This window comes from Hyaena hyaena, unplaced genomic scaffold, assembly GCF_003009895.1.
Source record: "Hyaena hyaena isolate Hyena2069 unplaced genomic scaffold, ASM300989v1 scaffold_495, whole genome shotgun sequence".
Lineage (NCBI taxonomy): Eukaryota > Metazoa > Chordata > Mammalia > Carnivora > Hyaenidae > Hyaena > Hyaena hyaena.
In genome coordinates, this window is record NW_024081128.1 from 471,392 (window position 1) to 489,082 (window position 17,691).

Below are 17,691 nucleotides of genomic sequence, written 5' to 3' on the forward strand. Positions count from 1 at the left end.
TAGTACGAGGTCTTCAAGGTTCACCCGTGCTGTAAGCCTGTGTCAGAATTCCCTTCCTTTTCAAGGCTGAATAACACTGCTCTCTATGCACATACCACATTTTGCTTATTCATTCACCCACTGAGGGACGTGAGTTGTCTGTACATGATAATCGCTACTGCAAATGATACTGCTATGAACGTGGGTGTACAAATCTCTCTTCAAGACCCCACTTTCAGTTCTTCCGGGCGTATACCAGAAGGGGAATTTCTGGGTCATATGATAATTCTACTTTTGTAAGTTATAATTTTTGACTCGGTACCTATTAAATCGATTTCTATGTTCCTCAAAAAAATAAAAATTATGCAATAGTAATTAAAAAAAAAAAACTTAGCAGGCCAGGAAACTATGTCAACACAATTCTGGTCTCTGCTATGATCATAAACTGGCAATTTCCCATCCTACAAGGCATCTCCAAATACCAAAAAAGAGAGTGTTGATCAGATTCTAGTCTCCCTTCACCTTTTCTTTTCCTTAAAAAAAAAAGGGTGCCATGGGTGCACCCATGCGGTGCCTGGGTGGCTCAGTCTGGTAAGCATCTGACTCTTGATTTCAGCTCAGGTCATGATCTCACTGTTCGTGAGCTCGAGACCTGCATCAGGGAGCCCGCTTGGGATTCTCTCTCTCTCCCTTTCTCTCTGCCCTGCCTCACTTGTGCGCGCGCTCTCTCTGTCTCAAAATAAATAGGCTTAAAAAAAAATCAGTCTCCATAATATATTCAATGCTGGACTGTAGGGACTCTAAGTATCAATTAAACTGTTTGTAAGACACACACACACTCGTTATGCTCATCAAACATGCGGGCGCAGTGGCTGCCCCGCACTGTTGTTTCTTATTCAGTCCTCAAGAGACAGATCTCTGTTTAACGACGCCGGGGTCTGGGGCTCTTTGTCTAGGCAGGAGGTATCACTGGAGTCCCTTTCAAGTACTTTCCAGGGCTGGTGGCAATGATTTCAGGCCGAAGAATCTCTACTTTTAGCTTTCTCTAAAAAAGCTATTTGTCTCATTAACAAGCAAGTATAGAACAATGCCAACACCACCAATGGCATAGTCTGCTGTCCTATAAAAATTAAGCATAATGGCAATAAAATGTAATACGAGCTACTGAACACTTCTTTTTTTAGCATCGAAATGCATACTTTACATCACGTTTTATATTATTACATTTCTTAAATAGTGGTATAAGGCACATAATATAAAATTTACCATCTTGGGGCGCCTGGGTGGCTCAGTTAGTTAAGCGTCCAACTTCGGCTCAGGTCGTGATTTCACGGTTCGTGGGTTCGAGACCCGCATTGGGCTCTCTGCTGACAGCTCAGAGCCTGGAGCCTGTTTCAGATTCTGTCTCTCTCTTTCTCTGACCCTCCCCTGCTCATGCTCTCTCTCTCAGAAATAAATAAAAACACTAAAAAAAATCTTTTTAAAATTACCATCTTAACCGTTTTATGTTTATTTATTTTGATAGAGTGAGCACGCGTGGGGGCGGGGCAGAGAGAGGGGGACAAAGAGAATCCCAAGCGGGCTGCATGCTGTCAGCACAGCCCAATGTGGGGCTCGAACCCATATACCGTGAGAGCATGACCTGAGCCGAACCAAGAGTTGGGTGCTTCAGCGACAGAGCCACCCAGTTGCCCCACCATCTTAACCATTTTTAAGTGTACAGTTCAGTGGCATTAAGTACACATCCCTATTCTTGTCCAATCACCACCACCATCTATCTCCAGAACTCTTTTCACCTTGAAGAAGTGGAATTCTGGACCCACTAAATATCAATCCGTTAATTAATGAATTCTGCGCCCTGTTCCCTGTACCCACCTCCCCTCCCCCGCCATCCAATACTCAGCAACCACCATTCTTTCTGTCTCCACGAATTCTGACTTCTCTAAGGACCTGCTGTATGTGGGATTCAATGGCATCTGTCTTTGTGTGACCAGTTTATTTTACACAGCGTAAGCCCTCCGGGTTCAGCCACGTTGTAGCCTGGGTCTACACGTATCCCAGGAAAGCCATAGCCCTTACAACAGAAATGCGGAGCCAGATGCATCTCTCCAGTGAGGCCCCTGTGGATGGACGGTCCCAGGATAAATCACTGTGTTTATGACAGCAACAGTCTGACTGCGCTAGCAGGACCCAGGAAGCCCAGCATCCGCAGTGCCACGGGGCGCTACTCACGGGGCCTTCTCCATGCTGCTTCCAGAAGGCGAGAGAGTGCGGAGTGTGAGCCAGGCCACCTGGCATGTCTGTAAAACAAGTCAGGGTACAGTTACACTGAGGGCTGAACTCTTCATTTTTGAGGTCTGCTATACCCTAGCTTTCGGGCTTTCGGGGTAACTTGTATCAAAATAAATGGCCAGGAAAGAGCGACCCTATTGGTAACTATCAAATTAATGGCTCCAGACATTTCAGGCAATGTTGCGCTCTTAACGGTAATACTAAATTGCATAAGAAATACAACTTGCTCTGTAAAACATGGCATTTATTATTATATGATCTTTTGGAGCAGTTTCCGGCTATGTGGCTATTTTAGGTAAGCCTAATTTCCCCCAAATAAATTATAAGTTTCAGAAACATAGTCTTTGTTGGGGCGCCTGGGTGGCTTGGTCGGTTAAGCATCCAACTTCAGCTCAGGTCAGGATCTCACAGTTCGTGGGTTCGAGCCCCACGTCAGGCTCTATGCTAACAGCTCAGAGCCCGGAGCCTGCTTCCGATTCTGTGTCTCCCTCTCTCTCTGCCCCTCCCCGCCTTAAGCTCTGTCTCTCTCTGTCTCAAAAATAAAAATAAACATTAAAAAAAAACATAGTCTTTGAACTCTTTTATATCCATCTCAAATCCACATTCACACAAAAACTAGGTATTGGATAAAAATACCATGGATAGATCAAAAAGGAATTAATAAGACAATCTAACACATAAAAAAATAAATGGACTGATCATTTAAAAAGTGGTTAAACAAGGGAGTATTTACAGCTAGTGGTTAAAGATGTATGTTTTGTACTCAAACAATTCCCAAGTTCAATCTCTGTTCTACTCAGAGCTGTTGTGAATCAAAGGGTAATAATACATTTACTACCACTGGCTTGAAGCCTGAAACAGAATAAATAATCCTTTATGTTTCAACCATTAGTGGTAGTAACATTATTGCAACGGACCCACTGTGAGGGTATTAGGAAGCAGTACCTCTCAGGCATCTGGGTGGCTCAGTCGGTTAAGCGTCCAACTTCGGCTCAGGTCATGATCTCATGGTTCGTGGGTTCCAGCCCCGCATCGGGCTCTGTGCTGACAGCTCAGAGCCTGGAGCCTGTCTTCGGATTCTGTGTCTCACTCTTTCTCTGACCCTCCCCTGCTCATGCTGTCTCTATCTCTTTCTCAAAAATAAATAAAACATTAAAAAAAAAAAAAAAAAGGAAGCAGTACCGCTGGGAGGCAGGATCATGAGGATGGACCCTCCTTAATGGGATTAGTGCCCTTATTAAAGAGACAAGAGAGACTCTTTCTGCCCTGCGAGGACGCAAGACAAGACAGTGGCCTATGAACCAAGAAACGGGCCTTGATGATACATGGAATCTGCCCACACCTTGATCTTGGACTTCCCCATCTCCAGAGCTGTTAGAAACAAATGTTTATTATTGAAGCTGCCCAGCCTACAATAGTTCGTGACAGCGGCCCCAAGAGATGAAGCCAGCTATGCACTCACTTTACGTATGTACCTTTAACTTTTTCTGTTTTCTCACTTGGATTTGTTGGGGCAGTTTCATAACTGAGAAGACGTTTGTCTCAGAGAAAGTGCCAGAGAACAATGTTTGAGTTTATTTTTATTCTCTTTCAGATCATCTTACTGTATTGCCAGCTATCAGTGGCTAGGGGGTGGCTCAATAGAATTGTGTAGGTACCAGATTTTAGTCTTGGAAAGGTGGAAAAGTGGACAAATGTCACTTAGCACTTCAACCTTGCACCGATCAGCTGCCAGGGTTTTCCAATGGGCAAACCCAACCAGAATCCAGAGGGCTCACTGATAGATTTCAACGGTTTGGGCATTTGCTCTAATAAATGCACAATGAGACTCCCATTTCCTATGAGGATACAGAGCACGTAGCAAGGCCTTTGCTGTCGTGGTAACAAGAAATTTCACCTGGATCAAATAAAAATCTACTTTTCTGTGCATCCAGCAAAGAGTAATAAATGCACAGAAGCCTTGATGACCTAAATTCAACAAGAAACGAGGCCTTCACAGGCAAACTAAAAGCCGGCCTCGGGTTGCATGTCTGCATAGACTGAGCCTGGCTACTCTGAAGAGAGGGAGGAAGAATTCCACAGACAGACTGGATACTGGCAGGAACACGGACAGAAAGACCAGCATTACGGGACAGGGTGAACTGCTAGGGAAGAGAGAATGGAATCTGGAAGAATAAAAAAAATGCAACAGCAAATTACCTTTCCCAGTAAGTCTTCCAATCTAACCCCCTCTACCTTCCTGTGCAAAGCAGACAAGAGAGCAGCAGTGAAGAGGTTAGAAAGCCAGAGAAACAACATTGGTAGCCCACGCGTTCTCACGGAACTTCAGTCTCTGAGTGTAACGGGGAATCAAAACATCAAAACATTGGAAATGGTAGTCCAACCCCCTCCCCGCTGAAATATTGAGATTTTAAAGAAAGGAAGATCAGGGGAACTCAATCTAACAAAATGTGCAACCCAGAGTTGAGCTCAATTCCAAGGGATCTGAATATTCAGTTCCTCATCCTAATCTCCATTAAGGAGCATGCAGGCTCAGAGATCTGAAACAAACAAAATAGTACACTTCCGGCTTCTCTGTTTTGTTAACACCGCCTAGAATACAATTTTTAAAATTACAAAATACATAAAGAAACAGGATAATGTGATCCACAATTAGGAATTAACATAGTCAATAAGAAAAGAAACACAGATGACTCCATTAATGAAATTAGTAGTTAAGAACTTTTTTTTTAATGTTTTATGTATTTCTAGGAGAGAGAGAGAGAGAGAGAGAGAAAGACAGCGTGAGCAGGGGAGGGTCAGAGAGAGAGGGAGTCACAGACTGAAACAGGCTCCAGGCTCAGAGCTGGCAGACAGCACAGAGCCCAACGCGGGGAACGAACCCACGAACAGCGAGATCATGACCTAAGCGAAAGTCGGACGCTTAACCGATTAAGCCACCCAGGCGCCCCGTAGTTAAGAACTTTAAAACAACTATAAAAGTATGTTAAAGAATATATAGAAAAATAGGGGTGCCTGGGTGGCTCAGTCAGCAAAGCGTCCAACTCTTGATTTCAGCTCTAGTCATGATTTCATGGTTCCTGAGATTGAGCCCAGCCTCAGGCTCTGTGCCTCAGGCATGAAGCCTGAGTGGGATTCTCTCTCTCCCTCTTTGTCTGCCCTTCCCTTACTTGAAGCACATATGCTCTCTCTCTCAATCAAAAATAAATAAATGTTAAAAATAGAATATAAAGGAAAATAGGTATAGGATGGAAGAAGATTAGAGATATATTAGTACAGAAGAGAAATTCTAAAATAGAACTAAATAAAAATCTAAAAATACAGTATTTGAATAAAAAGTTTCTTGGATGGAATACCTCCTGAGGCAAAGGAAATAAAAGCAAAAATGGGCTACTGAGACTACATCAAAATAAAAGGTTTCTGCACAGGGAAGAAAACGATCAAAACTAAAAAGCAACCTGCTGAATGGAAGAAGATACTGTAAATGATGTATCTGATGAAGGGTAGGTATCCAAAATAAAGCACTGACACAATTCAACACTCAAAAACAAATAATCCAATTTAAAAATGGGCAGGGGGCGCCTGGGTGGCTCAATCAGATAAGTGTCCGACTTCAGTTCAGGTCATGATCTCACAGCTCAGGGGTTCAAGGCCCACATCGGGCTCTGACAGCCCAGAGCCTGGAGCCTGCTTCAGATTCTGCATCTCCCTCTGTCTCTGTCCCTCCCCCACTTGTGTTTTGTCTCTGTCTCTCAAAAATAAATAAATGTTTAAAAAAATAAAAATGGGCAGAAGACATGAACAGACATTTCTCCAAAGAAGACATCCAGATGGCCAACAGACATATGAAAAGATGCTCAACATCACTCATCATCAGAAAAACACAAATCAAAACTACAATGAGATATCACCTCACACCTGTCAGAATGGCTAAAATCAACAACACAAGAAACAAGTGTTGGCAAGGATGTGGAGAAAAAGGGACCATCTTGCACTGCTGGTGGGAATGTAAACTGGTGTAGCCACTCAGAAAAACAGTATGGAGTTTCCTCAAAAATTACAAATAGAACTACCCTACCATCTGGTAATAGCACTACTGGGTATTTACCCCCAAAACACAAAAACATTAATTCAAAGCAATACATGTACCTCTATGTTTACAGCAGCATTATTTATAATAGCCAAATTATGGAAACAGCACAAGTGTCCATCAATAGATGAGTGGATAAAGAAGATGTGTTATAGATGTACAATGGAATATTATTCAGCCATAAAAATGAATGCAATCTTGTCATTTCAACAACATGGATGAATCTAGAGGGTATTAAGCCAAGTGTAGTAAGTCAGAGAAAGACAAATACCACATGATTTTACTTATATGTGGGCTTTAAGAAACAAAACAAATGAGCAAATAAAAAAGTGAGAAACACACCAAGAAACAGACTTTTAAATACAGAAAACAAACTGATGGTTACCAGAGGGGAGGAGAGAGGAGGGATGGGTAAAATAGGTGATGGGGATTAAATGGTACACTAATTATGATGAGCACTGAGTAATGTACAGAATTGTTGAATCACTATATTGTATACCTGAAACTCATATAACAGTATATTAATACTAATACTGGAACTAAAACGAAAAACTTAACAAAGTGAAAATCTGGAAAAAGTTTATTGGGTGGGTGTGCTAATTGGACATTGCAAAAGAACAAGTCAGTAATCTTAATTAAACAGAGAAAAAGAAAAGGAAAAAAATGAACTAAGTAGCAATGACTTGAGAAACAATATCAAACAATTCAAAATACGAGTACTTAGAGGAGAGAGAACAATGGTATTTAAAATATTTCAAGGAATGTGAATGAAATGTACCAAATTTGAAAAACATCAAACCATTAGCCAAGATGCTCAATGAAAATACAGCAGAATAATACAAATAAAACTATACCTAGAAATATCCTGGTTTAATTTCTGAAAATTAAACATAAAAAAGAAAAAAAAAAAGCAAGAGGGAGCGAAGACATTACATACAGGGGGCCAAGATAATAATGATGGCCAATTTCTCATTAGGAGCAACAGAAGCCAGAATTTGTCACTAGCAGATCCACATCACAGTAAATGATAGAGGAAGTTCTTCAGGTTGAAGGCAGGAAAATTCAGATTTACAAGATAAAGTAAAGAAAGAGTAAAGACATGGTAAAAGTGTGTATAAATATTTCAAAGGGGCTTTTTAATTTTTTTTTTGTTTTAACTTTTTTAAAAAAGGTAATTGACTACAGAGCAAAACATACTATTGTACTATGGGGTTGATAACCTATGTAGAAGTAAAACATATAACCACAGCACAACAAATGAGTGGAAGGTAAATGGAAATGTACTGTCCGAAGATTATTGGGTTAAATTTAAAGTTGTAATATGAATTCAGTATTGAATAGATTGATCTTTAGGACAATCAGTAAAATTAAACACAAACCTTGACTAAAAAGCCAAGGAGATAAAATGGGGTGCTAAAAAATACTTGATTAATCTAAAATTAGGCAGAAAGAAAGGACAAACACTTCTAATAAACAGAATACAAATAATAAGTCAGTAGACTTAAAATTAGCCATATCAATAATTACATTAAATGTAAGTGGACAAAACTCTTAAAAGGGAGAATTTTCAAGACTGGATAAAAAAGCAATACCTAATTATATGCCATTTGTAAGAGGCACATTTTAAGTATAAAGTCCAGATAGGGTAAAGATAAGATAATAAATAAATAAATAAGTAAAACAGTATATACACATATCTATACCATGGTGTGTGTGTGTTTGTGTGTGTTTTACCACAAAAAAACTGGTGTAGCTATATTAATATCAGATAAAACCAACTTCAGGACAAGAAGTAGCATATTTCAAAACAAGCAGCATCTCTACAGATACGGAGGGGTGTTACATAATGGTAAAAGTATCAATTCAGCACAAAGACATTAAGGGTTCTAAACGTGTATCAACCTAACCCCAAACTAAATGAAGCAAAAATGTATAGAACTAAAGAGAGAAACAGACAAATGCACAATCATACTAAAGATTTTTAGTGCTCAGTGCTCAACAACTGGTAGATAAGGATAGAGAACATTAATACATTTTTTGAGCATTTAAAAACATAGTAATTAACTAGTGTATAGGTTCTTTTCTAAGTAAACTTCACATTCTATAGCCCTGTGAAATGGAATCAGAAGCCTAGCTTTTTGGGGTTTGAGAATAAAATGATCCAAAACATGTGAAGTGCTCAGAACAGTACATTATAAAATACAAAGGAATCCTGAGCACCAAAGTACCCTTTTTTGTTGTTGTTGTTTTATTTATTTCTAGGAGAGAGAGAGAGAGACAGCGTGAACAGGGGAGGGTCAGAGAGAGAGGGAGTCACAGACTGAAACAGGCTCCAGGCTCTGAGCTGGCAGTCAGCACAGAGCCCGACGCGGGGCCCGAACCCACGAACCGCGAGATCATGACCTAAGCGAAAGTAGGACGCTTAACCGACTAAGCCACCCAGGCGCCCCCAAAGTACCTTTTTTTAATAAATCTCAGGAATCCCACCCTATTTGCTTTTTTTTTAGTCCTAGAAATTTGTAGGACATTAATACTGGTCTGGACTCTTATATTCAGGTATTTCTCAGCTTTTGGTTCCAGTGAAAGTATTAGTACCTTTCAGCTACTAACTCAAGTAAAATATTAAATCAAACCAAATACAAAATGTCGATAAAATCAATTATCAAAAAGCAAACGGTGTGTTGTTTTCCAAGATACTGAGGCTTATGGGTATCTTGCTTCACAATTTATTTTTTTAGAAGACTTTAGAAATCTCTTAGAAGGAAATACTGCTGTCATGTCTGCTTTAATTTCATAGAGAGGAATCACCTCTTGGTCATCATGCCCCTCAAATTCATATAAAAAAGACACTGCATCTATCTCCTCTCCCCCCGATTTCCCTACCCACACTGTGCAAAAGTTCAAGCCTAAAGCAAAGCTAGGTTCTCGACTTTACCAACAGCAAGCATCACCGGAGGGACCTCCCCTAGAAATAAATAAGCCGAAGGTAAGGCCTTGAAATCTTCATTGTAAATATGTCTCAGGCAATTCTTATAAAAAAGCAGTTTGCATCTCATCCGTACCTTCAGATTTCCACACAGATGCAGACAGACACTCAGAGCCCTGAACCGCTGGCTCGATGACCTTGGCAAGTCAATTAATCTCCCTCAGCTAGTCTCTCATCTATAAAATGGAGACATCTCCATCCTTTAGGAGTGGAGCCGTGTAATGCCTCAAACCTAACAGGTGCTCAAATCTTTGCTGAAGGAATGAATGAGGAAATGTGCATCAGAGGCAGTGTGACCACGTGTCCAAGCCGCATGGTTCAGAAGCTGCAGACTTACAAGAAATCTCAACGCCACCACTACCTGGGCACACGAGGCTACTCCACTCCTCAAACCTCCCCAACTCACAAGTTTCATCTCCTGCTCCAAAACTAACTTGCTTGGAGCATCCCAGATGGGCCCGTGCTGTTTCATGCCTCAGTCCCTTGACTTGGTCTAGCACATCTCGTTGAGATTTTGTTCCCTGAATTTCTCCCTCAAACTTCCCCCCCCCACCCCCACCCCCCAGCCCATCCCTTCGCCTACGGAGCACCTACCTTAGGTAGGTAGGTGTGACTCAGCTCAGATACAACCTTCCTCGGGAAAACTTGGCCGGGCACATTCTCTTTCAGGCCAGCACATTCCAATCGCTGCACCTGGGAGTCACGAACATGGCGGGTGTCTGGCGGGAGCACTTCCTGGGGCAAAGGAGCACCTCAGGAAAAACCTGGTCAATCTGTGGAGTTGGGTAGCGGGAGGCTGGTCTTGGACATTGTGAAAAATCATTCTCTGGTGCTTCCCTGGCTGAGAATTGGACCTATCACCAGAACAGTTCAGACAGAAGGAGTAAAGGCCCCAGGTAGGGAGGACCTAAGCTCCGCCCACCAACCAATACCCAGCCAGCATCAATGCACCAGCCACCCAGCTGAGCCCCCTTGGATGTAGCTACTCTGGGCCCTATCCAGCCTCCTGGTGACCACACCCCAGCAACTCTCGGACTGCAGCTTCCTGCACTTTCCCCACAGAAATGTGAGGATGAGACACCTAGCATTTTTTGAGCCACTGAGTTTTGTGGTCACTTCTTGCATAATAACAGATAATACAGATTTTACTTCAACTCCTAGCTTTCTTTTTGCCCAGTATACTCATTTATCTCAAAGTATCTGTTTCCTAGATTTTAAAAAAAACCTCATCAAAGGGCCACAGAGAGTGCATGTTCTAGTTCTCTTTGGCCACCCTCACCAAAGAGACCTCAGATTTCTCAGATTCTAAAATGGTTGAAAAGATACCCTAGTTTCTGTTTGGTGAGGTATTCAGACTAAATGGGTCGACTATATAATTACACTTTAAAAACAGAATGAGTTGAATGATATATTAAGAAATAGTTCAATAGTCTTTGAGTTACATTTGTTTCCAAATAGGACTTACTTTAATTATAGAATACACATTTCATTAGGTGTTACTTTAAACCCTTGTAAGTCTTTAAAAACATGTTTCAGTTCACAGAAGGCAGTTTTACCTAAGGACCTAAGAGTAAATTTAGAAATCACCTTTACTATCTTCCTCCGAATTTAATCAAGTGAATAACATTTACATTAATTGTTACTGAAATAAGAAAAATTGTTTACGTGCCCTAAAACAAAAAGACCCTAAGCGGTCTCAAAATAAGGAATTTGATAATTTATCAGCTAAAACAAACAAAAAAAGCCTCCCAAGAAAAGAATATCATTTCATAAAAACATTTTATTTTTATTTTTTTAACTTTATTTACTTTGAAAGGAGAGAATGCGTCTTGTACACACGTGCATCAGCAGGGGAGGGGCAGAGAGAGAGGGAGAGAGAGAATCCCAAGCAGGCTCCATGCTGTCAGCACAGAGCCCAAAGCAGGACTTAATCTCATGAGATCATGATCTGAGCCAAAATCCAGAGTCAGACGCTTAACTGACTGAGCTACCCAGGCGCCTCCTTTTTTTTCATAAAAACATTTTTTTAACATAAGAAAGGTAAGTACACTTTCATGGCTCAAAGTTTTGATGTTAACAAAAACACCTCGGAACCATTACATTTAAAAATATTTTATGAAATGGCTGAATATGCGCCAAAGACCGATTTCAATTGATCATTTTTAGTTTTAAATGAAATACAGTTTTTATCAGTCTTGCTTCCAATATCTAAAAATGTTTAATAAATGGTACTCCAAAAAGCAAATCATAACTCAACTGATAATTTTTTTTACTTTTTCAGAAAGAGATAGAGAGGGCCCCTGGATGGCTCAGTCGGTTAAGTGTCCCACTTCAGCTCAGCTCATGATCTCACAGTTGGTTAGTTCGAGCCCGGTGTCAGGCTCTGTGCTGACAGCTCAGAGCCTAGAGGCTGCTTCGGATTCTGTGTCTCCCTCTCTCTCTGCCCCTGCCCCACTTGCACTCTCTCTCTGTCTCAAAAATGAATAAATGTTAAAAAAAAAAAAAAAAGGAGTGAGAGAGATAGAGCATGAATGGTAGAGGGAGAGGGAGAGAATCTCAAGCAGATCCCACACCCAGCACGAAGCCCAATGCGGGGCTTGATCTCACAACCCTGAGATCCTGACCTGAGCCAAAATCAAGAGTCGGACGCTTAACTAGCTGAGCCACCCAAGGCAACCCCTCAACTGATATCTTAAACGTGCATATCCACACAGCAAAGACAAAAGCCGAATGGTAAGGGGGAAACGTACACACACAGAGTGTTATATTAAAATCTATGGGCTTTGTTTCAGATTCTTGGTGAGAAAGTGAAGCCTGTGAGAAGGCAGATCTTCGGGAGAACGTTTGTAACTCTGCCCTCGGCAGCATTTTCCTACAAGACACCCACCTTCCATTCCCCTCCCTGGCTCCCTCCTGCCCAGGATCTTGCCAAGTTTACTGCGCCTGGGGGCTCTCAGTGTACCCCCCAACCATGCGCCCCCTGAACATGTGGATTTCACCCAGATCAGCAGTTCGGCATCAACAGGGAACCTGTTAGAACTGCAAATTCTCAGGTCCTCCCTGGACCTCAGTAATCAGAAACCCTGGGGGCAGACTGGCATCCCTCCAGACTCCGATGTTCTAGAGTCTGTGAGCCACGGACCCAGATCCGGAGCTCCCAAAGCCACCTGTGCACCATGGTCACTGACGGTGACGTCCGTGGTGCCCCCAAATCCCGACCTGGAGAAGGGAGCCCAGGACACTGCAGAATCCCAGATCTGCTTACGGGGTCGACAGTGTGGACCACTGGACTAGGCAGTCCCGAAGGCCCTTTCGAGGAAGAACTGCTTCGCCAAGTCAGCCCCAACAGTTCCCATTTTGCTTGGGCCCTCGGCCTTCGGCCAAGCCAGAGACAGCAGGAGGCAAAAGAACTCGGCACACGTGGCTGCCAGGATCTTGATGCACAGAAAACCCCTGACCCCGGGAGGCACCTGCTCCCATCCATTTCCAGCATGGTGCCAAATGTCCCCAAACCAGAGGCCAGCCGCTTCGCCCCTCTCCTACTCTGCTTACAAGCATTTATCAGTTTACTTTGGTGTTAAAAGAGATGTGACCTTATTTTCCAACACTGTGCGCTGAATAGATTCTGGTAAGTCTACCGTGGGGCGGATTCAGCTTCTAAGGCATCATGAAATAAACACAAATGAGAAGTCAAAAAAGATGCTGCTAGAAATGGCGATGGCCACGTGGGTTGTGGGTGAAGCTGGTATGTCAGGAGAAAAACCACCTGGATGTCAGCATAGGGGACAGAAAGCCCACTGTCCAGCCCCCTCTGCACCCCCACCTCCCCATCCCAACAACAGAGAATCCATTTCCATGGCAGTCCATTTTGATCGGCAATGCACCCTGACCTTCATGAAGTTGAAACCCGCCTCTCTGTCACTTTCCCTCACGGGTCTTGGCTGGACGATCTGTAGAGCATACGATCACTAATCCCTCCCCCACAGACACTTTTCCAGTGGAGTCAACTACTAGCTACTGAGCTTGGAAATGTGGCAGGCTGGGGCGCCTGTCCTGGATAGGAGAGTAGCCCATCTCCATCTGAGGAGATGTGTGTCTGGAGATCGCCACTGGGCATCTCCCAAACCCTCCCCCCTCATACTCTTACACTGGCCTTGGCCCTTGCTGTTATATTCCATTTTTGATACACACAGGTAAAGATTCTGGAACATCACATATTCGCCTTCATCTGTAGTACTGAAAGAAATCTTTTTTTAAAATTTTTTATTTATTTTTGTCTTTTTTTAATGTTTTATTTCTGAGAGAGAGAGAGGGAGAGAGAGAGCGAGCGAGCGTGAGCAGGGCAGGGTCAGAGAGAGAGGGAGGTAAAGAATCCAAAGCAGGCTCCAGGCTCTGAGCTGTCAGCACAGAGACCAATGCGGGGCTTGAACCCACAAACCGTGAGATCATGAGCCGAAGTTGGATGCTTAACCAACTGAGCCACCCAGGGGCCCCTGTTTATTTATTTTTGAAGAACAGAAAGAGAGAGAGACAGAACACAAGCAGCAGAGGGGCAGAGAGAGATTGAGACACCGAATCTGAACCAGGCTCCAGGCTCTGCAGCTGTCGTCACGGAGCCCGATTCAGGGCTCGAACTCACTGACCTGAGATTGTGACTTGAACCAAAGTCGGACGCTTAACCAACTGAGCCACCCAGGCGTCCCCTGGAAGAAATCTTTAAGGAAAGCAGAGTCAGTCTCAGTTCCAGAGAGAAAGCACCGCATCTAATTCCAAAGCAGCCTTTCAGGATGGGGAGATGCTCTAGAAAAACCCATCAGTAGGTCATCAACAATCCCTCGCAGGCCCAGGGAGAAAGAAGGGGTGGCAGAAGGGACATCCCAGGGGACACTGAGACGCAGGACCTCTGAGAACAGCTCCAGGCAGGGAGGGGCCTGCCGGTGAAGGCAAATGTGGGAATGCTCACTCCAGCTGCCACTTGGGGGGAAAAAGATGTAAGACCCAAGGAATGGGAAGAGCAGGCCGGGGAGGGCAGGGGGGGTTGCCTCCTTCTGTCCACGACTAAGGCTCACTGGGTGTGCGGGCTATACCAGCTCCTCCACTCCTCAGTGGCTTGACGATTCTATGCCACCTGCTGGCATCCATGTCCGTGAGAAAGGCGGGGCCACAGGAATACCGTCACTGCAGTGTCGTTCTGAGATAGAAATGGGTCACCTCAGGGGACCGCCAGCAGCCCCCCTCTGGCACAGGAACGCAAAGGTATGCCTGTCTTCTCCTCGCCACCGCACCCTCCCAGAGAACACACTGCTGGTGGCTCAGAGACTTCACCAAATCCCCCGTGGAGATTTTCCACACAAGAGATACCCAAGATGGAAGACATGTTCTGCCACAGGACTCAGTAAAACTTGTAATGGGGATGGAGAAAAAAGAAGTGACCTCTAAGAGTTTTCTCACCTCCAAAAATAAATAATTAAACATTTAGTTAAAATATTTAAATTGATTTCCCACTGATTTAAATATTTAGTATGAGGGCTCCAACGAAGTCAAATATAGAACTTCTGGCTTCCTGATATAGAGTTTCAACAACCAACTTACAGACCAAAAATTACCTGAAGGACATCTCTAGTTTTATTTTAAATCCTGCCTTTTTTCACAAAGGATGGAAGATCCCTTTAAGAAAAAAAGTAAAATCAGAGGGAAGCAGGTAGTTTTAGAACCTGGAGAAAATCAAAACACAGAAACAGGTCAAGACAGAGCAGAAACTATTCATAGATTCCTACTAAGTTGCTACAGTTGAGCTTTAATTTTGCTTCAAGTTCATTGTTTACAGTCCAATTATTCGCCACATGTTTCTGACACATTTTCAAGTGTGTCAAACGTAGAGTACACTGGGCAGTAACAGTGCAAGGAGTACCTACTGACATCTCCACCAAAGTAGAAGAGATGTCATGGCCGCCTCTGGAATATTCTTCAAACAAAATGGAGAGCAGGATGGACGAGAAGGCCACTGTGTCAGGAAGTTGATTCTAAATTTTTTTTTTAATATTTTTTATTTATTTCTGAGAGAGAGAGAGAGACAGCATGAGCAGGGGAGGGTCATAGAGAGAGGGAGACACAGACTGAAACAGGCTCCAGGCTCTGAGCTGGCAGTCAGCACAGGGCCCGACGCAGGGCTCGAACCCACGAACCATGAGATCATGACCTAAGCGAAAGTCGGACGCTTAACCGACTAAGCCACCCAGGCGCCCCAAGGAAGTTGATTCTAAAATGATCTAAGATAACTCCTTGCCACCTAAACATTGCCCAGAGCCAGCTACTCGGAAGGTCAAGGTTGACAAAACCAAAGCTGTGAATGGGCTACGTGCACTCGTGAAAGAATCTTCCACGACAAATAGGAAGAGCTCAGTAGGTTCATAATTTTCAACGGAAGTTCTGAAAGCCTAGCCAGAAGGCAGAATTATGGGTTTCTGTACCTAGCGAGCAAAGCCAGAATGTTCTTCGAGAAATAATAGTTTGAAGGATGCACTCTAATACATGGGTCCAGTAAACTCCCAAAAGAATACTGTCAAGGTGATTTTGTTCTGGAAATGTTTCAAAGCAGATACTACCAAGCTTTCTACCACAGCTACAGAAAAGAAATCTCACATACTTACATGTAGAGGCTAAAAAAGTCAAACTCACAGAAGCAGAGAGTGGAACGGTAGTTGCCAGGGACTCGGGTGTGGGAGAAATGGGGAGCTGTTGACCAAAGAGAACAAACTTTAAGAGAGAGAGAGAGAAAATGAGCCTTCAGTTGTAAGATGAGTAAGTTCTAGAGATTTCATGTACAACATGGTGACTACAGTTAATAATACCTTATTGTCTACTTGAAATGTGCTGAGAGTAGATCTTAAATGTTCTCACCACACACACGCACACGCACGTACACGCACACCCCAAAAGGTAACTTTGTGACATAGTGGATGTGTCAATTAGCTTAGCTGTGGCCACTATTTCATACTGCACACATACACCAAAACATCACACTGTGTATCTTAAATTTGTATGATTTTTATTTGTCCATGGTAATTCAACAAAGCTGGGAAAATGTAAGTAGAACCAATTAGGGAAAACGCTGTCTCGTAAGTTGATGCGCTATGTATGTTAGGTATGAGGCGTTAAAAATAATGATCTTAGGGGCGCCTGGGTGGCTCAGTCGGTTAAGCGTCCGACTTCAGCTCAGGTCATGATCTCACAGTTTGTGGGTTCAAGCCCCGCACTGGGCTCTGTGCTGACAGCTCAGAGCCTGGAGCCTGCTTCAGATTCCGTGTCTCCCTCCCTCTCTGACCCTCCCCTGCTCACGCTGTCTCTCTCTCTCTCAGAAATAAATTTAAAAAAAATTTTTTAAAAAGATAATGATTTTAGTTTCAGACCAATTAATACTCAGCCATTCTTTGTGGCAGCAGAGGTGAGGTGATAATCTCTGTACTGCCGGGCAGCCACACACACACACACACACACACACACACACACACACGCTTCTACCGAAGTGTTACCACAGAGAGTGTGATTTTATTGGAGGGTTTCTTTCCCGCCAGATGACATTTTGAGGTTAGGGACAATGTCTTATCAATTTTTATTCTCAGCACCCAACGGAGAGCCTTGAGCACAAATAAACTCAATAAATGCGTTCCATGAATGGGATCCAGACCATTCGGCAGACCATTCAGACCACTGAAACCGCGTCAGACTCGACCTCTTCGCAAACGCCCTTCGTCTCTGTTCTGTCATGTCACTCAAATGGGCCGAGCTCTAAGCGAAGCCTGAAGGCATCCCCACCTGCTCCTGACACAACAATCAATAGAAGATACTCTGAGAACCGAGTTCAACCAGCTACGGACGCAGCCACGCAACTGACCACAATTCTATGGACTCTGAGTTGTCCTCGAGCTGATCAGAGGACATGTTCCGAATGTTTTCACAGAGATCCAAGTAGAAATCTACAGCAGCCTTCTGATCTTCTAGGCTAGTAACCTCGGGAAAAAGAAACGGGGTTCGCTTGGCATGATTTGTTCTTCATGAAACGATTCTTGCTTTCGGTGATTGCTACTTCCTTCCTGCAAGCACACAACCAATCATCTGCTGAACACTGTTTCAGGATGCTGCCAAGGATAGGGAGAAAAATAATAATAATTGAATTGTAGAGTCTAGAACAGCACCCTCCTATGGAGATATAATGCGAGCCACAGATGCAATCCATATATGTTATTTCAAATCCTCCTGGTATATTACAAACTAAAAAGGAAAATATGAAATGAATTTCGATAATAGATTTTATTCGATTCAATCAATCCAATATATGATCATG

The 17,691-nt window shown here is 43.2% G+C and overlaps 1 protein-coding gene across 6 annotated transcripts in view; it reads right to left on the minus strand.

Annotated features, from left to right (window-relative positions):
* Positions 1–17,691, minus strand: part of FAM110B (family with sequence similarity 110 member B) — a 152,663-nt gene that overhangs the window by 122,638 nt on the left and 12,334 nt on the right. The gene's annotated exons all lie outside the window — the stretch shown is intronic.